Below are 6,982 nucleotides of genomic sequence, written 5' to 3' on the forward strand. Positions count from 1 at the left end.
CTGACAAGTAATATGGAACTGCGGCTCAAACTATTGTTTCTTCACCCTATATAATCTCTTCTCAGTGAATTTGGTGATGTTTTTTGTTTGTTTGGTTTATGTCCCATTATACATCCTGATATTTCCAGGTTCTGACCACTAGATGGTGCTGGGGTGTGGAGGGGGTTCATGGGGGGCTTTTAACCATTTCTTTGGATTCCTCATGTCTTACTCATTGTTGGAAAAAGTTTGGTCCAAATTATTTGAATATTAGATGAATCCTACAATTTCAAATGACCAATTTGGGTGCAATCAATTATCTTAATATCTCAGGGATCAAATTATATTTAAACAAAATAATGTTGCAGGAATGCTAATCTTATCTGTTTCTGACCATAGAAACAATATGTGATGGCGGGTGTTGAAAACCTCTTTCTTGTGCTTTTTGAGGTGGAACGGCTCTTTTGAAGTTGGCATCTATCTCTCCCTCTCTCCTTCAGGCGCCCTTTGGTGTCTGCTGTCGCTGCGCTCCACTTTCTGTAGTGTTATTCATAATCTTTGACTTTCTTCACAGAAATCTAGTCACCTGTTCTCTCACTTTGGTCCACTAGCTTTCACCAAGGGTTTGTCCTTAGCAAACTCAGTCAGGACAATAGTTCTACACTAAGCAAAGTGAGAGAATGGAATAGGAAGGCTCGGAGTTGGAAAGTCTGTGATTATTTATAACTGTGTCTGTTTAGTCTTCAAAGTGAAGGCAATTATCTTGCAGACAAAGTTCTGTAATCAGGAGTTAAATTAACACCGTAAAGAGTTAAATTAACACAGTAAAGAGTTAAATTAACAACCAGTGGCGTAAAATAACCACCTTTTGGTATAAATAACCAGAGGTGAACCAAAACCATGCCCATTAATATCATATTTTCCCAATCTGTTATGGCATATGCAGTGCCTTCAGAAAGCATTCATACTTTTATTCCACATTTTGTTGTGTTACAGCCTGAATTCAAAATTGATTGAATATATTTTTTCACACCCATCTACACACAATACCTCATAATGCCAAAGTGAAAACATGTTTTAAGAAATTTTAGCAAATGTATTGACAATTAAATACAGAATTATCTGATTCACATAAGTATTCACACCTCTGAGTCAGTACATTGCAGAAGAAACTTTTGCAGCGATTACAGCTGTTAGAATTTATGGGTAAGTCTCTAAAAGATTTCCACACCTGGACTGTGCAACATTTGGCAATTATTCTTATAAAATGTATTCAAGCTCTGTCAAATTCGTTGTTGAAAAAATGCTAGACAACCATTTTCAGGTCTTGCCATGGATTTTCAAGTACAGTTGAAGACGGAAGTTTCCATACACTTAGTTTGGTTCCAAAGTTGTGGCAAAATGACAAAGTCAAGGTATTGGAGTGGCCATCACAAAGCCCTGACCTCAATCCTCAGACCTCAATCCTATAGAACATTTGTGGGCAGAACTGAGAAAGCGTGTGCAAGCAAGGAGGCCTACAAACTAGACTCAGTTACACCAGCTCTGCCAGGAGAAATGGGACAAAAGTCACCCAACTTATTGTGGGAAGCTTGTGGAAGGCTACCCAAAACATTTGACCCAAGTTAAACAATTTAAAGGCAATGCTACCAAATACTAATTGAGTGTATGTCAACTTCTGACTCACTGAGAATGTGATGAAAGAAATAAAAGCTGAAATAAATCATTCTCTGTACTATTATTCTGACATTTCACATTCTTACAATAAAGATGTGATCCTAACTGACCCAAAACAGGGAATTTTTACTTTGATTAAATGTCAGAAATTGTGAAACTTGAGTTTAAATGTATTTGGCTAAGGTGTATGTAAACTTCCGGCTTCAACTTTACACAGTACCAGTCAAACAACATTTTGGACACACTAACTAATTTAAGTTTAACTATTTTCTGCATTGTAAAATAATAGTGAAGACTTCAAAACTGTGAAATAACACATATGGAGTAATGTATTAACCAAAAAAGTGTTAAACAAATCAAAATATATTTTATTTTGGGGTTCTTCAAAGTAGCCTTTGCCTTGATGACAGCTTTGCACACTCTTGTCATTCTCTCAACCAGCTTCACTTGGAATGTTTTTCCAACAGTCTTGAAGGAGTTCCCACATATGCTGAGCACTTGTCTGCTTTTCCTTCACTCTGCGGTCCAACTCATCCCGAACCACACAATTGGGTTGAGGTAAGGTGATTGTGGAGGCCAGGTCATCTGATGCAGTACTCTGTCACTATCCTTCTTGGTCAAATAGCCCTTAAACAGCCTGGATGTGTGTCCTGTTAAAAAAAACAAATGATAGTCCCACTTATTTTCCACCATAATTTGCAAATAAATTCATAAAATAATCCTACAATGTGATTTTCTGGATTTTTTTTCTCATTTTGCCTGTCATAGTTGAAGTGTACCTATGCTGACAATTACAGGCCTCTTTAATCTTTTTAAGTGGGAGAACTTGCACAATTGGTGGCTGACTAAATACTTTTTTGCCCCACTGTATATAATGTCATCTTTGAATCTCAAAATCCTTGTAATGTGGTTAACCTTTAAAAATAGTAAATACAAATGATTCTAATCTAAAAGATAAAATGGAACCAGAGAGTGCCCTTGGATATGGGAAAAGGCCACACTTGCACTTGAATCATTCCCATGGTGAACGGCTAGGCCTGCTATGCTCTGAAACACCACACTATTGCAGAGACTTTGATATTACCGGCCGCAACTGATATGGTGAAAACAATGTGTGGGGAGGCAGAGGCACAGAAAGACACATCAATACCTTTGTCAGATAACACTTTTAAACAAAGAATGTATGCTATTGCTAGCAATCAAGAGGAAACTGACTGAATGACTCAAAAACTCCCCAGTTTATGGTCTCCAAATGGATGTTAGCTGTGAGGGCCAAGATGCCCATGCATTGACTTTTGTTCGCTATTCTTTTTCACACCGAGGCTTGGTGGTTATTGAGGGGAGTGTTGAAAAGTTTTTTTTGCATTGAGAGGAAACTTGGTTGACTTTCTGTGTAATTAAAAGTAAATGTAACAGACATATTTGGGAAACTGAATGAACTCAAGCATACAAGGGAAATACAAAAACATTCTACAGCTGAGTGACTGATTCAGAGGAAAGAATTCTTATTGGAGTCTTTCAAAAGCAAACCATGCCCCCTTCCCTAGGCTGACAGAAAACAGCATCTAACAGAAAAAATAGCATCAGTAAGTATCCCACACGAGTGATGACTGCTCACCTCCAATGCTTGGAAGAGCACTGTGGGGCCTACTTCCCAATCCGTTTGACTGTGATCCTGGCTCAGTTGACATGCCGGTGAGTAAAATTTAACAGCTGATCGAGCAGTCATGTGACCAAATGCATCAACAGCTCAATAGGGAGGAGTTTTGGTTCCTGATTCAAAGGGAATAAGTACCTTGCCGTCTCCCTGTGAGCATTAATGCCGCATTCAAATCAACTGAGGACTGGGAACTCGGGAATCTCCATCTTCCGACTTCATTGCGTTCAAGACAACTGGGAACTCTGAAAAAAACTGGCTTCGGGAAAACTTGTTTTGAACGGTCATCCATCTTGGAATTCCAACTAGGGAACTCTGGCCTCTTTCTAGAGCTCTAACTTGCCGACCTGAAGATGATTTGTACGAATTTCCAGTTGTCTTGAAAGCACCATAAAACTTTACCTGTGTGAAGCTGGATTCAGTGCTCTTGTCTGCATTAAAAACAAATACCGATACAGGTTGGATGTGACAGCAGAGATTGTCGACCACGCCCCCTGACTTTGAGAAGCTCTGACGCGACATGCACCAAGCACACCCACCTCATTAGTGGTGGTGAGATAAGATACATGAAGTCAGACTAATTTGAAATGGACTGTCATAGCCCCACTTTAAAAGTATGTGATGGTGAGTTGTATTCGTTTTGAATTGTTACATTTATATGCATTTTGTTTATATGCATTAAAAAGTTATACTTTAAATGCAAATGTTTTAATAGCATTCTTTTTCATAACAAACCAACGCGGACCGCTCACAGAAGGGGACCGCCAAGTGCTGGAGCACGTGGCGCGGCCAAAAATCGTCCGTCCTCGGTTGCAGCACTCACTACCGAGTTCCAAACTGCCTCTGGAAGCAATGTCAGCACAATAAATGTTCGCCTGGAGCTTCGTGAAATGGGTTTCCATGGCCGAGAAGCCGCACACAAGCCTAAGATCACCATGGAGCAGTGGAAACTGGAGTTCTCTGGAGTGATGAATCACACTTCACCATCTGGCAGTCTGACGGACTAATCTGGGTTTGGCTGATGCCAGAAGAACGCTACCTGCCCGAATGCACAGTGCCAACTGTAAAGTTTGGTCGAGAAGGAATAATGGTCTGGGGCTGTTTTTCATGGTTCGGGCCAGGCCCCTTAGTTCCAGTGAAGGGAAATCTTAGCGCTACAGCATACAATGACATTGTAGACTATTCTGTGCTTCCAGCTTTGTGGCAACAGTTTGGCGAAGGCCCTTTCCTGTTTCAGCATGACAATGCCCCTGTGCACAAAGCGAGGTCCATGCAGAATCAGTTTGTCGAGATTGTTGTGGAAGAACTTGACTGGCCTGCATAGAGCCATGACCTCAACCCCATCGAACACCTTTGGGAGGAATTGGAACGTCGACTGCGAGCCAGGCCTAATCGCCCAACATCAGTGTCTGACCTCACTCATGCTCTTGTGACTGAATGGAAGCAAGTTCCCCGCGGCAATGTTCCAACATCTAGAGGAAAGCCTTCCCAGAACAGTGGAGGCTGTTATGGCAGCAAACGGGGGACCAACTCCATATTAACGTCCATGATTTTGAAATGAGAAGTTCGATGAGCAGGTGTCCACATACTCTTGGTCATTTAGTGTATGTTCTTACACCTGGACAACATGGGCCTGGTAGGCTCACAGGGATATTGTTATCCACAGTGCTCTACCAATAATCAATTGTTTCAACTCCATACTTCTTGTCATTTCAACTTTAAAACTGCAACGTTTTCTCTGCTGCAACAACAACAAAAATCTCTCTGCACCATGACGAAATGTGTAGAATTGCAGGACATTAGTTTGAAAACTGCAAAATGATCTCTCCGACGCCAAGAGATGGGCCTTTTAAAATGTTCCTTCCCAAGGTGCCAGACTTGGTTCGTCCCGATGGCATAGTAAAACTCCTTGTATGCTATGTTTTATCTATTTCGAGTTGTGTCCTGATTTTGAGGCGGTCCCTGATGAATTATTTTATCGTAAAAAAAAGGGGCCCGACCTCAAGAAATCTAAGAACCCCTGGCCTAAAGAACATGCCCCATGTACTGGTGAGCATAACAAATTGGTTCGGTGACCCAATTAGCTACACTCTTGTTTTCCAAAATTGTTTTCTGTGGCCTGTGTTGGCTCTGTGCGTTAGGGTTGATGTAATGCAGACATTTCAGAGACTCCCTGCCTGCCTATAACAATACCCTCCTTCAGTTACCAAGCAGGGCTACTGGATGAAGCAGGGCCTTTGTGTGCCTGCTGCTACGTTTGTTGGGGTCCTTTTTTTGAGACTAGGACTGAGCAAGCCGGTCTGTTCAGCCACACACACACACACACACACACACACACACACACACACACACACACACAGAACCATATAGGACTATAGGAGAGAGAGAGAGAACAGAGAGAGGGGGAGGGATAGGGTGAGAAAGGAGAGAGAAAAGTTTGTGTGTACGAGATAGTGTGAGTGTGTGTAAGTGAGTGTGTGTGAGAGTGATTGAGTTAGAGACTAGAAGAGAGAAAGGAGACCATTTAGAAAACACTTACAGAAGTTCAGAAGTTCATAGTCTTCTTTTGTGTTCATATCCAAACTGCCTCTCCAAACTGCCTCTATCTTTACCCTTTCCCTTTCTCCCTCTCCTCCTTATTAAGGTTACTCCATATTCCCAGGTTTACCATATAAGATAGCTAGAGAGAGGAGAGGAGAGGGTGCAGCAATATTTAAGATTTAAGACACTGTTACTTCAGGGAAAAGTTCACGTGGACTCTTTTCTTGAGAGAAAAAAAAAACCCGGCTGAGAATCAACTGAACTGAACTGGTGTCCATTTCAAGTATTTGTTTTAAAGCACTTACTGAGAATAGCTTCTAATATGGCACGGTACCAATAATAAGGTCTTAGTTTGACGTGAGTGTCTACCACTGTTTTGGTCTTAACATGTAAAGCGTCTATGAGTATGACTCACTGTGTGCAGCACTCCTCTCCTGTTGGTGGTGTCACACTCAAACCTTTTTTGTTGTTGTCTCCCCACCGTCCCAAATACTGTGACAGACATGACATCACGTGACTTGTCTTTCGCTCATGTTAGCATGGCAACACCTGCATGTTATGAATGGCGCTTAGAAATTCAATTTATTTATGGATGTAGTAATAATCCGATTAAGTCGTGTCACCGTCAGTCACCGTCTCAAGGAAATCAACACCCAACCTGAGTGAGTCTCGATCCTCACACACCTGACACTTTCACCGGTGGCTGCCAATTTCATTTTAACCCAGACAATGTTGATGTTTATAAATTAAATTACGTCTAGATATCCCCTAGTAGCAGTCTGAAAGAAAGTCCCTTTTGGGTTGCGGCTAAAGTCTGGCTTGTGACAAAAAAATATGTTTGTTTTTTTAAATCACATTTCATTGGTCACGTACACATTTTTCACATGAAAATTCAAGGCTTTCGTTTAGGTTCAGAATTCAAAAAAGTATGTCCATATTTAAGGACCCGTCTTTCCGAGCATGTAGCAGAATTAAAGGCACATTCCTCAATTTACGGCCGTGAGTATCTGGCCGTGATTGGGAGTCCCATAGGGCGGCGTACAATTGGCCCAGCATCGTCTGGGTTCGGCCGGGGTAGGCCGTCATTGCAAATAAGAACTTGTTCTTAACTGACTTGCCTAGTTAAAT

The 6,982-nt window shown here is 41.4% G+C and overlaps 1 long non-coding RNA gene across 1 annotated transcript; it reads right to left on the reverse strand.

Moving 5' to 3' along the window:
• Positions 1-910: 910 nt before the first annotated feature.
• Positions 911-6,311, reverse strand: LOC149972039 (uncharacterized). The gene is made up of 2 exons (XR_016491875.1): positions 5,853-6,311; positions 911-2,306 (listed from the first exon to the last, which is right to left on the reverse strand). It is a non-coding gene; the product is annotated as an uncharacterized LOC149972039 (long non-coding RNA).
• Positions 6,312-6,982: the final 671 nt, after the last annotated feature.

The sequence above is a fragment of the Oncorhynchus mykiss genome, chromosome 25 (assembly GCF_057628025.1).
Source record: "Oncorhynchus mykiss isolate SJ-2025 chromosome 25, ASM5762802v1, whole genome shotgun sequence".
Lineage (NCBI taxonomy): Eukaryota > Metazoa > Chordata > Actinopteri > Salmoniformes > Salmonidae > Oncorhynchus > Oncorhynchus mykiss.